We start from the raw sequence: 17,670 nt of genomic DNA, 5'->3' as shown, positions 1-17,670 counted from the left end.
TCTGATACCACTTGTAAATGCGGATGAGGCAATAATAAAGTGCAGAAAATAAAGAACACAAGAACTTTGTTAACGAGGTTCGGTTTTCCCTACTCTCCGGGACCACGTCCAGATTTCGATTCCACTAGAACAAGAAAGCAAATACAACCTATACGCAAACGTGTAAATTAAGCACAACCCTCTTAATACACCGCTCTGTTCTATAACATGAAATCTTAAGGATAATTTTCTACCCTTAACTAGACTAACACCAAGCCTAGATTCAAACCAAGATAACCTAACCTTGGGCTAAACTCCCCTGAGCCTAGACTTCAGATCTTCAACTCTCTTGAATTCACACACACGTCACACCGACGAACAAAGAAGCTTGATCACAAGCACCAAACCGCAAAACTAAGCCGCACACCAGCAGAAAGCTCTCTAGGGTTCTAACCTTTATGCATCAGCTCTCTTGCTTCTCTAGGACGTGCATAACACCTCCTTATATACCCATCAAGAATTCCTAATCACAATAGGAGAAGATTTCCAAATCTCATAAAAATACTTTTTCCTTTTTGCTATTTTCCTTTTCCTTGTAAAACTTCAATTTAATCAACCAAAAAAATAGTAGTTTTCCTATTCAATTCATCCTCAAACCGTTCTTCAATAATTCCTTCTCAAACCTTCTAGAAACTTCTCACACACATAAAACACCAACAATCTTGTATCACGCCTTGAATCACACAAACACTACTTCAGCCATTCAATACATCTTCATGTCTGAGTCCTAGTATAATATAGAGGCTATTGAAAAATATATTGTTATTTATAATGCCGAAGATATTTCATATTTGACAGGAATGAACAGAGAAAACTTATTCGAGACAAAAAAAAAAAAAAAAGTCAGTCAATTGTGCCACGAGGTTTTCGCGAACAAAACAAAATGTTGTAAGGAGTAGGAACCAAAAGCAAAGAAACAAAGAAGGGTGAGATAGATGTTAGTGTGGTCCTCTTATAATAGTTATCCAAGAGTGATTTAAATCGGGTGGAAAGTTTTAATTAAGTTCAGTTACCACGTGATCACTTAACAGTACTGATCAATGAAGAGAACAACAAAATGGTGTTGACAGGAAGAGGAAAGAAAAAAAGGAAGGCTGCCAATATCAAAAGTGCAAGTGTAAAAACATTTATATGCACGAATAGTAAACGTTAGGCTAATTGGTCCATTAGGTTCACACAAGTAAACATTTCTAGAGAGATCAATATAATCACTCTTAAATACATTAAACATAAACATATACTACAGTTTTTAACCTTTACCCAAGTGTTTTTTTACTTCAAACGTTGAAAGATCGTTGGAAAGCATTCGTGGTGTTTCCTATGACACTGACTGTTTTTTCTTGGCGTAGATCCATCTACTGCCAGATATAGTCGAAGAGACGACAACTATCCCAAAAAACAAACCATTACAATTTTCAATACAAAAATTTCAAGAAATATTTAACAACACCGCTACTTTTTATTATTGTAATAATGCCCATGGGTTGGTCTGTTATTATTAATGTGGATTTAACCCTTTTTGACCGACGTCGACAGTGAACAAAATTACAAGGCAAAATTTTGAGCAATATACTCTTTCACCAATGTGCATCCCTCCCCGTAAGAAACATAAAGCTTCTCGATTCACATAATGAAGGATATATATATATATATATATATATATTATTTTTCCTCAATGAAGGATATTTAATTTGGTGGAAGAGAACCATTAGAAATGCGTGCTAAAAGGCACTCAAGTTTAAGTGTGAGATAGATAGATGTTGGTGTGGTCCTCTTTAACAGTAATCCAAGAGTGAACAAAAGACTAAGAAACTGGGTTGAAATTCAGTTTCAACATGAATACGTTCAATATATGTCTTCAAAAAATTTCAAATATTCATGTACATGTCAGTAAAAGTGGTAAAGTGTTCAAACATTTATATGCAAGAGTAGTGAACATATGACTAATTGTTCCAAGCGGTCAAACAGCTCATTAGTACTATAAGTATAAACTAATTCGTGTCCACCTAATTGTGTCTATCGATTTTAATTAATGTTTTATGAATGTGTACTAAATAACTTTATTATATTTATCTTTTAGGCAAGTCCTTTACTCAACGTGTAAGTTTAATAACTAACAAAAGGCGTCAATATAAAACTAAGTACTGTACTTGAATCTAGATGGGAAAAAAGCCTATGTTAAACTGAATTTTTTCACCGTATGTATTTTACGAACAAATAAATCGTGCTTATTTCAATATGAGCGAACACGAAATTCAAATAACATGCATGAACTTCAATTCTGATATCTAAATCAAAAAATAACTTAGACGAACGATAATCAACAATATGATCGGCTGGCTGGATGGCAGCCGTATCGGTGATGTAGATAGGTTACACAAAATAATATCTCAGTTTATAGACATGTCGTTAAAAATGTGAGGTTAGACAAAAAGAACACATAAAATAGTCATGCCTAACTTTTGATTTCAATGTTGCACAAAGACATTGGTGAAAATATTGATTTTTCATGTCTTATCATAAGACTCTCAAACAAGACAACCGCAAAAAATTTCTCGGAAACTGTCTTGGCTTTTGATTCCGGAGACCTAAAAGGCGAAAAAGTCTTGTTTCTTTTGTCCACATCCTGGAAAATAACGACAACGTCAAATCATCATATATTCTCTTGTTTCTTTTTTTATGCAAAGCATTTTCTCTTGTTTTTTTTTCTGTGTCTTTTCCTTGTTAAAAGACTTGTAGCTTGTTCAATCTTGTTTATTATGGATTATCTTATTTTCTATTCTTTTGGAAAAAAAAACAAATAATTTTTTTTTCTATCAACTGAATATTTATCACTAATATAGTTATAGGATAAATATCGTCCACTTGTCGTTTCATCAATCTGTAATATACTTAAATTCATATTTCTTAATTAAATTATAATTTTGAAATGAGATATTTCTTATTATACTTTTAAAATGACCTAATTTGTTTATATATACTAAAATATGTATTTTCTACTTATTTAGTTTTTTCCTAATTTAATAAAACACTTAAGTTTGTAGTTTGTGATTAAATAAAATAAATTCCTTTTTTAATATCAATATGAAGTATTTGTGTTAATTAATAATATGTTATATATATATATATATATTCTCATTAACATTGGTAATACGTAATGCATGTTGTTAATAAAAATGTAAAGTCGGATTTATGTCTATGCAAAAACATGAAAGTTTTGTGTAAAAATGCGTCTTCATGGGCTTCAACGAAAAAAAAGAAAGAAAGAAAGGAAGCATTTACGTGGGAACAAATGGAGAAACAAAGAATGGTGGGAATGGTGGGAATGGTGGAAATGTGTATTGTACTTTAATTGGTGTGGTTCTCTTTGACATAAGATTATGTACAATGAGGCCACTACAAGAAAATTGAGTTTTAATAACGTCTGAGTAATGCTATCTATCGATACCACAACGCTATATCTGCGTCCGTCATTATAGGTTAGACACTTTAGATAGCGTTTTTATTATCTGCTATTATATTATCATATACAATAGAATTTATTCATCTGTAATTAAATATTCTATAATAACGTATTTATTTTGTTATTAATAATATTATTAACAGGGTTTTTGAAATCTTATTTTTTATATTATTATAGCATTTATATAAATGTAATTGTTTCATTTGTATTATGCATTATTTTTTCATTTTATTCCAATACCTAATTTTATATTCTAAAAAGCACAATTTAAATTTACAAGGAAACAAATAACAAAAATAATGAATACTATTAATTATAAAAAAAATTACAATTACAACGAATTTTGTATATACGTCGAAATTAACTAATACAATCGAGTCTAAAGACGTGAAAGAAATTAAAAACGATGGAGATGAGCAAAAAAAATGATTTGAGCGTTCAGTTTCTCGAGCTGCTTCCGAAGATTGTTTTGAGTTTATGTTGTCATATCTCGACTCCTTTGCACACTCTTTGATGTTCATACTTCATAGTTCATGAATCACCTGATCTTCCCAGTCTCTTGTAAAAACTAGTTTTCGCTGCATAATCAACCACCAAGAGAAATTAGAGTCTTAGCCAATGTACAATCAATTACATTGAACCACAGATACAGTCCCATTTAAATTAAAAATCGATTCACATATTCTGCTTAAAAAAGAAAATTAGTCAACTGATTGAATCTTACTCGAAATAACAAGAATCAAATCTTCTGCAAATGGTTTTAGTGGATCTGCAACGAACACAACCGTATTAACTTAACACATACATACAGTTCACTAAAATCTAAGCTAGATTCACATGGAAGAAAGAGATTACTCCACCGTAAGACACATCAGAACCATGAGCAAACAATAATCGGAAAGTCAAAGCACAAGTAGCCAAATATCATGAATACAACTTTGGATTTTTATGTGTTAAAACTAAATTGCAGATAAGACAAATCTTTCTTTACCAGATCTAGAAGCAGCGGCGGTAAGAAAGAGAAGGAAAGAGACAAAGAGAAGCAGCGGCGGTAAGAAAGAGAAGGAAAGAGACAAAGAGAAGAGAAAAATTAAAGGGTAAAGACGAGGAGGAAGATGAAGCTACACATTGCGTGAGGGAGAATCAGAGGAAGATGGAGATGAGAAGACGGCAGAGGCGAGTAAAAGAGAAGAGAAAGAAAAATAAAAATAAACATTGAACTTGGGTCCGTTGGATCTAATCTTATCAACGGTTAATATTAAACAAATCTGTGATCCTCACATTTACACATTAGCCAATCAAAAGCCAGCTTTTTATTTGTATCTTGAATGTTTAGCATTTTTGTTATTTTTTTTCGTTTATTTAGTACATTAATTTTTTATATGTGGTAGGTTAATCTAAGACAAATTATATTTCCTAAAACTATTTTCAAATCATTTTATAATTAACTCGATTTGCAAGATAATTACATTTTGGGTTAGAAATTTAGGGTTTAGGGTTTAGGATTTAGAAAATGATTATTTTTCTTTTTTTGAAACTTTAATACTTAAAAATAAAACACTCATTAAACCATAAATATATATTTATTTATTTATATTGTTAGTAACACTAAATTTATATGCAAGATACTCATGTATCTTATATACCCTAAACTCCAAACCCTATATACCCTAAACTCATTTACTTGTTCTATTTTATTTTTCTTCATTGAGAATCAGCAACAAAATAATTTACAATTGTGAATTTATATTCCCTAAACTAATTATTTAGTAATCGACAAAAATTTATTAACAATAAAATTACCAAAGTTTATTTGAAATCAAAACCAAAACTCTATGCCGTAAACTCTAAACCAAAAAACTCATTAATTTTTTTCTTTTTATTTTCCTTTTAACTTTAATGAGAATTAGCAGAAAATTTTTTTACAAGTGTGAATTTATATTCCTTAAATTAAATATTTATTATTTTATTGTTAATAAAACTAGAAAATTATATTTTCAATTATGTATTCTAAACCACAAGGCACAAACCAAATGTAAAAAAAAATAATAGTGTAAATAGTCAAAATTTAGAAAGAAACAAATACATATGAATCCAATTTCAAACTTCATTTCATCTGTTGTGGCTTGCCCTTTTTGCTGTTAGTGTTTATCTTCTTAACTCATATCATATCCATAAAGATTGCCAAGGTCGAAGTTGGGTGCTTTGAGAATCTAGACTTTACGGATGAAAACGTTATGAAGAGGGTGGATGCTCTGAGTTGCCTTCTCAATCTCCCTGCCAATAGCTTCGAGCAAGAATGAACTTAGCAACAAGATCCTTAAGGTCACATGAGGAAGCTTCCTTAACCATAATATCCATCATCTTTCTGCGAATCGGAGGAATGCACAAAAAGACGAATTAATATTAAAGAGAGGAAATCAAATGAACATAGACTCATCAACAAAAGGACCCATCGAAGCTAAACATAAACAAAATATCAAAGGTTGCAGTCTGCAACTTGCAGAAATAAGATTCAGCAAAGAGACTAATCAACATATAAGATTCCAAGCTTGGAGAAAGAGAGACTGAGAGACCAACAGATAATGTTAATATATGGACTATACAACAAGAAAGCTCGTCAATGTCAAGAAATCCTACGGTGATGAGAATAGAGTTTTTTCCTAGGCTCGTCCATTCAGCTCCGGAATCACGATGACGTCAAAGATAAACTACACAACAAAAAAATCTATTCAACTCATAACACATCAATCGAAAACCCAATCAAAAATAGATTTAACTACCAGTAATTATTTCAATTACACTCTACTGAAATTGAAATATTCCTGCAACAAAGCAAAACAACCGAAACGGATCAAACCCAAATAATTATCAGAGTCACTCACGTTAAGCCAGGAATTGCGCCTGACAGGGACTGAGACTTAGAGGGATGCAGAGTGACTGACTTTTCGGTTTACAAGTAATTATCAGAGTCACTCACGTTAAGCCAAAACAACAACAACAACAACAACAACAACAAGGAACAAGATCTGATAGAAATCAAGTTTGAGTGAGATACCTGCTAGATTGTCTTCTCTTTTTGCTTAAATCGAACTACAACAGAAAACAAAAAGAATAAATCGACTCAACTCAGAAAAACCATAGTACCTTTACGGGAAGAACCAACAACAATCTAGCGAAAAAAGGAAGCTGGATTACAGTGTTTTGGCTCGAAAGAGTGAGATTTTCGGATATGAGATTACAAAGAACATGAAATTTTAGATCTGGGATTAGATATTTTGGATGAGATTTGTGTGGAAGAGAGTGGGTTTCGGCAAAGATTGTCGATTTGTGTGAGAGAGGAAGAACAAATGAAAGTTTAGGGTTCTGGGTATTTGGGGATTTTTTTTTTTTTTTGTCTTGGAGGCAAAATTGTTGTCGGGAAAAAAGTTTTGGAACCTAAATTTTTCTGAGTGTCGCGGGACTAACACTATCATAACGTTTACAATTATGTATTGCTATCAAAAATAACCCACCCAAACTAAAAGACACGAGAAACTAAAATAACTATATATCATAGCGTTTATACCTATACAAACGCTATCTAAAATAAACCGGTATTATAACTATAGCATTATCACCACAAACGCTATATTATAGTGCTATTAAAACTCAATATTCTTGTAGTGGGCGGTTGAATAATTTTTTCAACTGTTTAATTTGGATCTGTTGAATTTTTAAAAAATCATACATGTATTAAACTGAATTAAATAGATTCAACTGGTTGAATCTGGAGAAAACGGAATCTACATTAACACATGACAAAGTATGAGAGAAGAAGATGGTGAATGGGTATTACCAAAATTTGGCATTGATAAACTTAAGAAAAATAATTTAATTAGGCAGTGATAAACTTTTCAAAAACAAAATCAATTTCTTCTTTGTAAGTCTTAACTATTCGGATCATTAGCAGCAACAATATCTATTTTTGCAGAACTAAATAGTTCTATTCTTCTGTAAACTATAATAATTGACATTGGATTTTTGTGTGCTAGCTATTAGTATACTATTGTTTTTCAATACATCTTATACATTGGTGTTTATATTTAAATGCTAACTTGAACCTGGTGTAGTTGTTGTAAACTTTAGCTATAAATCTTAAAGAGTAATAAATTGAAGTGTTTGTATACGTAGAAGTGTTAGATCACCACTATTGTTCACACATTGTTTTGTGAACTTTTATTTCATCCTAATTATTTTAGCTCAATTATTTTATATTAATTTATATATTTTTATAAAATAAAAAGTATACCAAAATTCATCATTTAAAAAAATGTATAAATAGGAGCTAGTCTTGTTTTATTTGGACATATGAAAAACATCAAGTTTCATTAGAATTTTCTATTTTCCTAAGACCAATTTTTTGTGTATGTTTAAACTTCTTCATTTTACTTACAAAAATAAAATTAATCTCAATTATAAATTAAAATAGTAAATGAATTTTTATAAAAATTATTTAATTTTAAATTATATTAATTTATTTTTAATAGATAATTGTTATTAAATATGTAATCATAAATTATAAACAAAATAAAAATATGAAAATATATTATAGTAGAGTAAGATGTTGAATTTTATTAAACAAAACTATGTAGATGAAAAAAGTTGAATCATGAAAATAAAAATATGGAGAAAAAATATAATATGGAGTGTTAGAGCATCATTAGCAGAGAACGGATTCACCGTTGCTCAACAAAAAAAAATTAATATTTTAATATTAAATAATTAAAAACTGACAAGTGTTTAAAATATAAGAAAAGCGTTGCTACTCTGGATAACTTCAGCAACGTTCTTTCCTTTTTTTCTTTTTGTACTTTTTTATTAAAGGAATTTGGAGAAGCAACCACCACTAAAGAGGGTCTTAAAAAATAAAAAAAAGTGTTGAAAAACTGAACCGATGCACATAGTCTAATAAATCCCACACGTGAGTACAGTAGACAAAAAGTGGATCGAGAGTTTTAACTAAATCATAATAACACACGAACAATCAAAATAAGAATGACTGAATGTGATCATCCTCCATAGTCTTCAACGTGCACAATGATTCCTGAATATATAGAGATTGAACAAGGAATTGGTCCAAAAAGGTCGAGAGTTAATTTGTGTATCTGGTTTATATATAAATTTGATATATCTTAATCAAAATATACGAATCAAATCAATTTTTTCCTAGTATTAGGATAGATGGTTTATAATTTGGTCCGGTTATCTTAGTAAACCGAGATTATATTCTAGTTAGTGTTGCATATATAAGCTCAAGGATAAACACTAATTGGATTAAGATCTTGTAACAAACTTTTGATCAGATTAATAAAACGGTGTTTCCCACCTTTACTCTTCTCCGGTCGTTCTTCATCTTTTCCGGTTAATCGGAGTTTAATATAGTATCAGAGCTCTTCTTTAAAATTTTTTTTTTTTGCTTCTGCATCCATTGATCGGAGATGAGTCTTCCACTTCCATCGATTTCTCGTTTTCTTCAGTTCCTTGTTATCACGATTTGTGATTTGTACCTTCGGATCTTGTTATTGATCCAGGTTCTTTTAATTTCTCTTTGATTGAGCTTTAGGTGAACGGATCTTGTTACAATCTCGATTCCGATTTTACTTTTCTTTTGAAATTTTTTTACTCATCTCTTATAATGAGTTCTTCAGTTCCTCTGCCGCTTGCTCCAACTAATCGACCACCACCACCGCCGCATACAACTGAGCAATCACGCTGTGTAACAGATCAATATGCTAATCCATATTCTTTGCAAAGTACTGATCATGCCGGCTTGGTTCTTGTCTCGAATCGTTTATCTACGGCTTCAGATTTTCACTCTTGGCGACGTTCGATGTGGATGGGTCTCAATATCAGGAACAAGTTGGGATTTATTAACGGTACTATCACTAGACCTCCGGAAAATCATAGAGATTATGAGGCTTGGACTGGATGCAATGATTTAGTATCTACTTGGTTGATGAATTCAGTTGATAAGAAGATAGGTCAGAGTTTGCTTTTTATATCTACTGCTGAAGATATTTGGAATAATTTGGTCTCTCGTTTCAAGCAAGATGATACACCACGAGTATTTGCTATTGAATAGAAGCTTAGCAAGATTGAACAAGGTTCGAATGATGTCTCCACTTACTATACTGATTTGCTCACCTTGTGGGAGGAACACAAGAATTATATTGATCTACTAGTTTGTACTTGTGGGAGATGTCAATGTGATGCTGCAGTGAAATGGGAGAGATTACAACAGCGAAGTAAAGTGATGAAGTTTCTTATGGGTTTGAATGAGAGCTATGATCAAACCAGGCGTCACATCTTGATGTTGAGGCCTATACCTACGATTGAGGAAGTTTTTAACATGGTTACTCAAGATGAAAGACAGAATCATGTTAAGCCTCTTACTCGAGTTGATATTGTGGCCTTTCAAACTGGTTCACAATCTGATGGAGATATGGAGAGTGCGTATGTCGCAGCTTACAATACGATCAAGTCTTATCAGAAGCCGGTTTGCACACATTGTGGAAAGACAGGACATACCGTACATAAGTGTTTCAAACTACATGGTTTTCCTCCAGGATATAAAACCAATTATATGGGTTACAACTACAAAGGGAATGGTCAGAACCAGTTTCAACCGTGTATGCCAGTCTCTCAATTTCAGCCTTGAATGATGTAAACTCAGTCTAGAATGCCAATGGCTCCCTATGATGCAATGCAGAAGGCTAATGCTATTGCCAATGTCTATTCTGAGAATACTGGATATTTGGACTATGGTCTACCTACCAATGATGCTACTGCTAATGCAGCTTATCCACCTCCACAAGGGATGTCTTATGGTGTGAGTGATGGTACTAATCTGAAGATACAAGACTTGACACCACAACAAATGCAACAACTTATATCTCAACTTCAGAGTCAAGCACAACTTTCAGAGAATGCGACTACGTCTAGTATGCCTCATACTGCGGCTGCAACTATTTCAAACTTTGGTCTAATGACTCAGAATTCATCTTCTGGTACCGTTTCATTTCCTTCTACTAGTCTTAAATATAGAGATAATACTCTAATTTTTCGAGAACATACTATTTCTTCACTTCAGAAAATTCTTCCTCATGATGCTTGGATAATAGATAGTGGGGCCTCTAGTCATGTTTGTTCTGATCTAGCAATGTTTAGTGAGTTAACTCTTGTGTCTAATACTACGGTTACTTTACCGAATGGTGCTAGGGTTGCTATAACTCATATAGGTACAATCTGCATCACATCGAAACTGATATTGCACAATGTTTTACATGTTCCTGATTTTAAGTTCAATTTGATTAGTGTAAGTTGTTTAGTACAAACATTGTTGTGTTCTGCTCATTTCTTTCCTTCATGTTGTTTCATTCAGGAACTTTCTCAGGGCTTGATGATTGGGAGGGGTAAATTGTTTAACAACTTATACATTCTGGAAACAGAGCCAGTATCCCTCTCACCATCTACTCCTGTGGTTTGTTCTTTTTCTGGTTCTGTCTTGGAAGATGAAGTTCTTTGGCACCAACGTTTAGGACATCCGTCACTTTCTGCTTTACATAAACTTGTTATTCATATTCCTTCTTTGAAACATAAATCTTTAGATGTCATGCAATGTAAAATCTGTCCTTTAGCAAAACAAAAGAGATGAGCGTATGTGTCTCATAATAACCTAGCAGCTAAACCATTTGATCTTGTTCATCTTGACATTTGGGGTCCTTTTAGTGTTGAGTCTGTTGAGGGTTTTAGATATTTTTTAACATTGGTTGATGATGGTACTAGAGTTACTTGGGTTTATATGCTCAGAAATAAAAGTGAAGTTTCTATTATTTTTCCAGCTTTTCTAAAACTCGTTTCTACTTAATATGAATCAAAGATTAAAGCTATTCATTCTAACAATGCGCCTGAGTTAGCTTTCAATGACATTGTTAAAGAAAATGGAATGGTGCATTATTTTTCATGTGCTTACACACCACAACAAAACTCAGTCGTTGAACGAAAACATCAACATTTACTTAATGTAGCTCGGTCTTTACTTTTTCAATCTAACGTCCCTTTACAACATTGGAGTGATTGTGTTTTAACAGATGTGTTCTTAATAAATAGGATACCATCACCTTTACTAGAAAATAAATCTCCTTTTGAGCTTCTGCTTAAGAAATTACCAGATTACAGTCTTTTAAAGTCATTTGGTTGTTTATTTATGCTTCTACTTTCTCAAAAGATAGACATAAGTTTTCTCCTAGAGCTAAACCTTGTGTGTTTCTTGGTTATCCTGCTGGTTTTAAAGGGTATAAAGTTCTTGATTTAGAGTCTAATTCAATTTCCATTTCCAGAAATGTTGTTTTCCAAGAAAACCAATTTCCTTTTAAAACTAGTGATCTTCTTTCCTCCTCTGTTGATATGTTTCCAAATCAAATTTTACCTCTACCTCCACCTTTACATTTTGTTGATTCTGAATCTGCTAGTGATTTTGAAACTTCTTTGATTGATCATTCATCTGCATCAACATCTAATACATCTGATAGGCTTTTGAATTCTAGCACCATCGATACAGTAGCTGAGAATAACACTGTGAGTGATTCTCTAACTGTTACTAGGCCGAAACGAAATACTAAGCCTCCTAGTTATATGTCTGAGTATCACTGTTATTTAGTTCCTTTCACTTCTACTCTACCACCTACTACTAAAATTACTACTCCATTTCCTATTACTTCTGCCTATCTCTTATGATAAATTTTCTCCGAATTTCAATCCTATATCTTCTCTTATAGTCTTGAAACGGAACCAAAGTCGTTTGCTGAGGCTATGAAATCAGAGAAATGGACTAATGCAGCTAATGACGAGTTACATGCTCTTGAACTGAACAAGACTTTTGAGGTTGAAACACTACCTGCGGGTAAGAATGTTGTCGGTTGCAAATGGATCTTTACCATCATATACAACTCTGATGGCACAGTGGAGCGATATAAAGCTCGCTTGGTGGCACAGGGATTCACTCAACAAGAGGGTGTTGATTACTTGGACACTTTTTCTCTTGTGGCTAAATTGACTAGTGTGAAGTTTATACTTGGTCTCGCTGCTAAACAGGGTTGGAGCCTCACACAAATGGATGTTTCGAATGCTTTCTTACATGGAGATCTTGAAGAGGAGATTTACATGTGTTTGCCTCCTGGTTACACACCTCCACCAAATACAACATTGCCTCCGAATCCAGTTTGTCGTCTCCTTAAGTCCTTATATGGACTTAAACAAGCCTCTCGACAATGGTACAAACGTCTCTCCTCTGTCTTACTTGGTGCCAATTACATCCATTCTCCAGCTGATAATACACTGTTTGTCAAAGAGGGCTCTGGTGTGCTTGTCTACGTAGATGACATCATGATCACAAATGACAGTGATAAGGCAGTGGAGGACTTAAAGGATCTATTGAAGTCTGAATTCAAAATTAAAGACTTAGGTCCAGCTAGGTTCTTTTTAGGTTTGGAGATAGCTCGATCTGATAAGGGAATCTCTCTCTGTCAGAGAAAGTATGCCCAGAATTTGCTGACTGATGTTGGATTTCTGGATTGCAAGCCGAGTTCTGTTCCTATGGATCCTAATGTGCATCTTACGAAGGATATGGGTACACCTCTTCCAAGTCCAAAAGCTTACAGAGAACTTATTGGTCGATTGTTGTATTTAATAATCACGAGGCTTGACATTACTTTTGCCGTACACCAACTGAGTCAGTTCATATCAGCTCTCTCTGATGTACATTTGCAGGCTGCACATAAGGTTCTACGCTTTATCAAAGCTAATCCTGGTCAAGGTTTGATGTACTCTGCAAATACAGAGCTGTGCTTAAATGTTTTTGCTGATGCTGACTGGGGTACTTGCACAGAAACTAAACGATCAATTACAGGCTATTGCATCTATCTTAGTACTTCTCTAATCTCTTGGAAGTCGAAGAAACAAGCTGTCACAAGTTAGAGTAGTACAGAGTCAGAATATCGAGCAATGGCCCATACGACTTGTGAGATCATATGGTTACAACAACTACTCAAAGATCTCCGCGTCAAAGTAACATGTCTTGCAAAGCTGTTTTGCGATAACAAGTCTGTCACATTGCTATGAATCCGGTGTTCCATGAACGCACCAAACACATTGAAATCGACTGCCACACTGTTCGTGATCAGGTGAAAGCAGGTACTCTATGAACATTAAATGTCCCAACCGAGAACAAACATGCTAACATACTCACGAAACCTCTTCAACCTGGACCTTTCCATCATCTGCTCAAGCTCATGTCACTATCTTCCCAACCAGACATTTCAAAGCTAAAGACTTGAGGGGGTGTATTAGGATAGATGGTTTATAATTTGGTCCGTGATATCTTGTGTTTTATGTGTTTTTAGAGCTTAATTCTTCATTGTTTTGTGCATATTCATGAGCATTTAGGTTGTTTAGGCTGCATTGTGCATCCATTTTGGTATCTCATGTGTTGGAATAGAGTTGTACAAGAAAAGTGTGCTTTGCAGCTAAATAAGTCAAGAATTAGCATTATAATGGAAGCCACACATTTGGATGCGCACAAGATGATTGATGATTCGGAACCAGTCTGCAGTCCCTCAAAGATCGACTCGTATGAAGACCTTTCCTTGGGATTTAGCTCTGGAGTTCTTCACCAAAGTTATTGGAAATTGAGTAAGCTTTGCAATGGAGGTTATTTCAGGACAATCGGATGTGTGTGTAAGTATATATACCTGTTTTAGTGAACGTATATACAGCCAGAGTGAAGACTGGAGCCACAGGACAAAACGATCGACCATTTGGTCGATCGCGTGGTCGATCAACTCATCCCCAGACTTGAACGGACTTCAGATTTCAATAATCGACATCATAGGGTCGATCAACTTGTGCTGGACTTGAGCAGACTTCCGAGACTTGACCAATCGACCAAGAGATCGACCTATGGTCGATCAAACACTATTTTTGGAACCAAACCCGGTTTGTTCCGGTTATCTCTGATTTATTTAATTGCAATCCGGTTTGTTCCTGTTTAGTTTCTATTTTCCTATAAATACTCTAACCCTATTAAGGGGAGACTCATCTCATCTCTTATCTTATCTATTATCTCTTGTTTAGCAGCCTCTTAGGTTCTTAAGCATTTCCATACTTGGTTTTGTTGAATCTTTGGTGGATTTTCCAGTTTTAATAGCAATTTTTCTTTCTAATCTCTTAATCTACAAGCTTTTATTATGATTTCACAAAGACAAACCTCTTTCCTTTGTGTGATCATGATGATTAGTGAGTAGATCTTTTAAAAACTTTGGGCTTGGTAGATTAGGGAGATAGATGGTTGATCTTTGATGTCTAGGGTTTATTTATGCATTTCCTATCTTGATTAGTGATAATAATGCTAGATAGCTTTGATCAAGCTTGAATCTAGACTTTAGGATTTCCATGCCCACAAGGTGTTTGATGAAATTCCTGAACCAAACTTTTCAAGAGCTTTGCATACCTAGCCAATTGAAATTGATGATTAGGGTGCTTAGTGGTATTTAGACTTGATATTAATGCATGCTTGTCTTGTGATTACCTTTGGAAATTGTTGATTATCACTTGATTAGCATAGAATCTCTATCATGGAAATGGATTGATGTGCATAAGTGTTCTTAGCCATAGGATTGTTCTTGATTGTTGCCTAGACATCTAGGATTGACTAGCTATCTCCCAAGTCAATTACCTTGCCCAATGTTCTCTTGTTAATTCTTGATTTTCAGTATTGTTGCTAGTTGTGTTCTATTGCCTTGAGTTTGCATTGTCTTGTTTTCCTTTGTTTGAATCATTTTGTTAGCTAAAATTGTGATAAAAGAACTTTTCCTTGATTAAGAATAGATTAAGCATCTTTGTGTATTCTTGGTGTGTTGGTTAATGCAAATTGTGGATTGATAATAATTGATAAAAAGTTACTACATCAGTCCGGTTATCTTAGTAAACCGAGATTATATTCTGGTTAGTGTTGAGTATATAAGCTCAAGGATAAACATTAATTGAATTAAGATCTTGTAACAAACTTTTGATCAGATTAATAAAACGGTGTTTCCCACCTTTACTCTTCTCTGGTCGTTCTTCATCTTTTCCGGTTAATCGGAGTTTAATACCTAGTCTAGTTGTTGACATAAAATTGATTTTAAGCTTGATGTTTATACATGTGCAGTACATAAACTTATTATGTTATTTATCTTCTAAGGAATTATCTTCTCTACATAATAAAGAACATATTTTTTCAAAGTCGTAGGCTATGTGATGCCAGTTTTCTCGATGAACTACTTCCAACTCCCTGTGGAACTCTGTTCTGAATTGGATAGTATGATGGCACGGTTTTGGTGGGGAACAACTACAAATAAACAAAAAATGTCTTGGTGGCATGGAAGAAGATGATTGTACCAAAAAAATAAGGTGGACTCTAGTTCCGTGACCTTCACTTGTTCAACCAAGCCTTGTTAGCAAACCAAATGTGGAAATAAATCCAATGGCCTCACTGTCTTTTATTCCGACTCCTAAAAGCAAGATACTTTCCAGATGAAAGCATTCTCACAGCAAAAAAAGAAGATTAAAGCATCATATGGATGGAGTTCGTTACTGTTTGGACGTGAGCTTTTACACAAAGGACTCAAAATTAGAATAAGAGATGGCCATAGCATTGTACTTGGTATTGACCCATGGTTACCAACTATGCCTCCACGTGCTCCCCAGCTACTACCTACGTCGGATACAACTCTTCTAGGAGAAGATATTATTGATCCACTAACTCGCCAACGGAATGATGACAAAATTTGTTCTGCAGTGGTTCCTGAAGATCGATACTTAATACACAAAATCTTCCTACCTACAACACCAGTTCCTGATAACTACCTCTGGAGTTATAAAAAAGATGGAAACTAAACTGTTAAATCTGGATATTGGATGGCATTGCACAATACAAGTGACGACCGTGGCCCAAAACCGCCCCTAGCAACTTCCCCTGCACTTGCTTATGGCATATGGCAACTACCAATAACTCCAAAGATCAAGCATTTTCGATGGAGGGTGGCATCACGGGCCATTGGAGTGGGCAAAAATCTGCTCAGACGAAACATAAAAGTCAATCCATAATGTGCCAGATGCTGTTCAACAATAGAAACAACATATCACATGCTCTTTTCATGCTCTTATGCTGCTATGGTCTGGAGAAAGGCGGGTTATCCAACAGATCAACTTAGTGACCCAAGGAAATCGTTACAAGATAAGCTTATGGATCTTATTATCTTATTCAAAGACACAACTGTGGATCCTATGGTTCGCTCTTTACCTTTTTAGCTGTTATGGAGAATCTGGAAAGGAAGAAATGATCTTTTTCAATAAAAAGAACATCACGGTGACAGCAATCACCACTCAAGCTTCAACAGATGCAAAGGAATGGTTAAATCATATAGCTACGCATGCAGTCCAATCACCCAAAGGACACTTAGTTAGGAGAAACTCAAGGTGGACCAAACCACAGCCTGGGTTGGTTAAATGCAATTATGACGCCTCACACCATGATGGTGACAAGGCCTCAGGACTCGGTGGATAATCAGAAACTCAAATGGTCATGTGTTACATTGTGGCATGGGAAAATTTCAAGGACGTCCTACTCCAGCATAATCTGAATGTTCTAGTCTATAATGGGCTATACAATGCAGCTGGGGTCTAGGCTACAGATCGGTGATCTTTGAAGGTGATAACTTAAATATCACACGTCTACTCAACCAAAACGGTCTCAATCACAGGTTAAAACCTTATCTCGATACGATAACACAGTGGCGCCATCTATTTACATCTGACCTTCTTCTTTCGCCATCGAGAACAGAATACATGTGCAAGATATGCTAGCAAAAAAAATTGTTGCAAACACCTCCCCATGGGAGATTTTTAATTTTTGTCCAAGTTTTTTACAACAGTCTGTAAACATTGACCTCAACTCTGATCGTTAATAAAATTATTGGAGGGAAAAAAAAACAAAGAACAGATGTGTTTGAAGAGAATATGTTTTGGTCGTGAGCTTATAGACCACTTCATAATTTAGTACATAGTGAGTGTACGAATCAACTAGTGAA

The 17,670-nt window shown here is 34.2% G+C and overlaps 2 long non-coding RNA genes and 1 pseudogene across 8 annotated transcripts; 1 reads left to right on the top strand and 2 right to left on the bottom strand.

Moving 5' to 3' along the window:
• Positions 1-3,790: 3,790 nt before the first annotated feature.
• Positions 3,791-4,734, bottom strand: LOC104710900 (uncharacterized). Its single transcript, XR_755138.3, has 3 exons — positions 4,494-4,734; positions 4,227-4,271; positions 3,791-4,080 (listed from the first exon to the last, which is right to left on the bottom strand). It is a non-coding gene; the product is annotated as an uncharacterized LOC104710900 (long non-coding RNA).
• Positions 4,735-5,459: 725 nt separating this feature from the next.
• Positions 5,460-7,033, bottom strand: LOC104710901 (uncharacterized). 7 transcript variants are annotated; one of them, XR_015566896.1, is made up of 5 exons: positions 6,701-7,022; positions 6,561-6,595; positions 6,388-6,442; positions 6,143-6,213; positions 5,460-5,870 (listed from the first exon to the last, which is right to left on the bottom strand). It is a non-coding gene; the product is annotated as an uncharacterized LOC104710901 (long non-coding RNA). The 7 variants fall into 7 exon arrangements; XR_015566895.1 differs by having other exon boundaries at positions 6,388-6,446; positions 6,701-7,019; XR_015566900.1 differs by lacking the exon at positions 6,388-6,442 and adding an exon at positions 6,286-6,327 and having other exon boundaries at positions 6,701-6,966.
• Positions 7,034-9,179: 2,146 nt separating this feature from the next.
• Positions 9,180-12,280, top strand: LOC147938136 (uncharacterized; annotated as a pseudogene).
• The last annotated feature ends 5,390 nt before the right edge of the window (positions 12,281-17,670 follow it).

The sequence above is a fragment of the Camelina sativa genome, chromosome 9 (genome assembly GCF_030686135.1).
Source record: "Camelina sativa cultivar CO46 ecotype springtype chromosome 9, ASM3068613v1".
NCBI classification, from domain to species: domain Eukaryota; kingdom Viridiplantae; phylum Streptophyta; class Magnoliopsida; order Brassicales; family Brassicaceae; genus Camelina; species Camelina sativa.
Note: the sequence above shows the minus strand (reverse complement) of the source record. Positions and strands in the feature narration are given on the sequence as shown.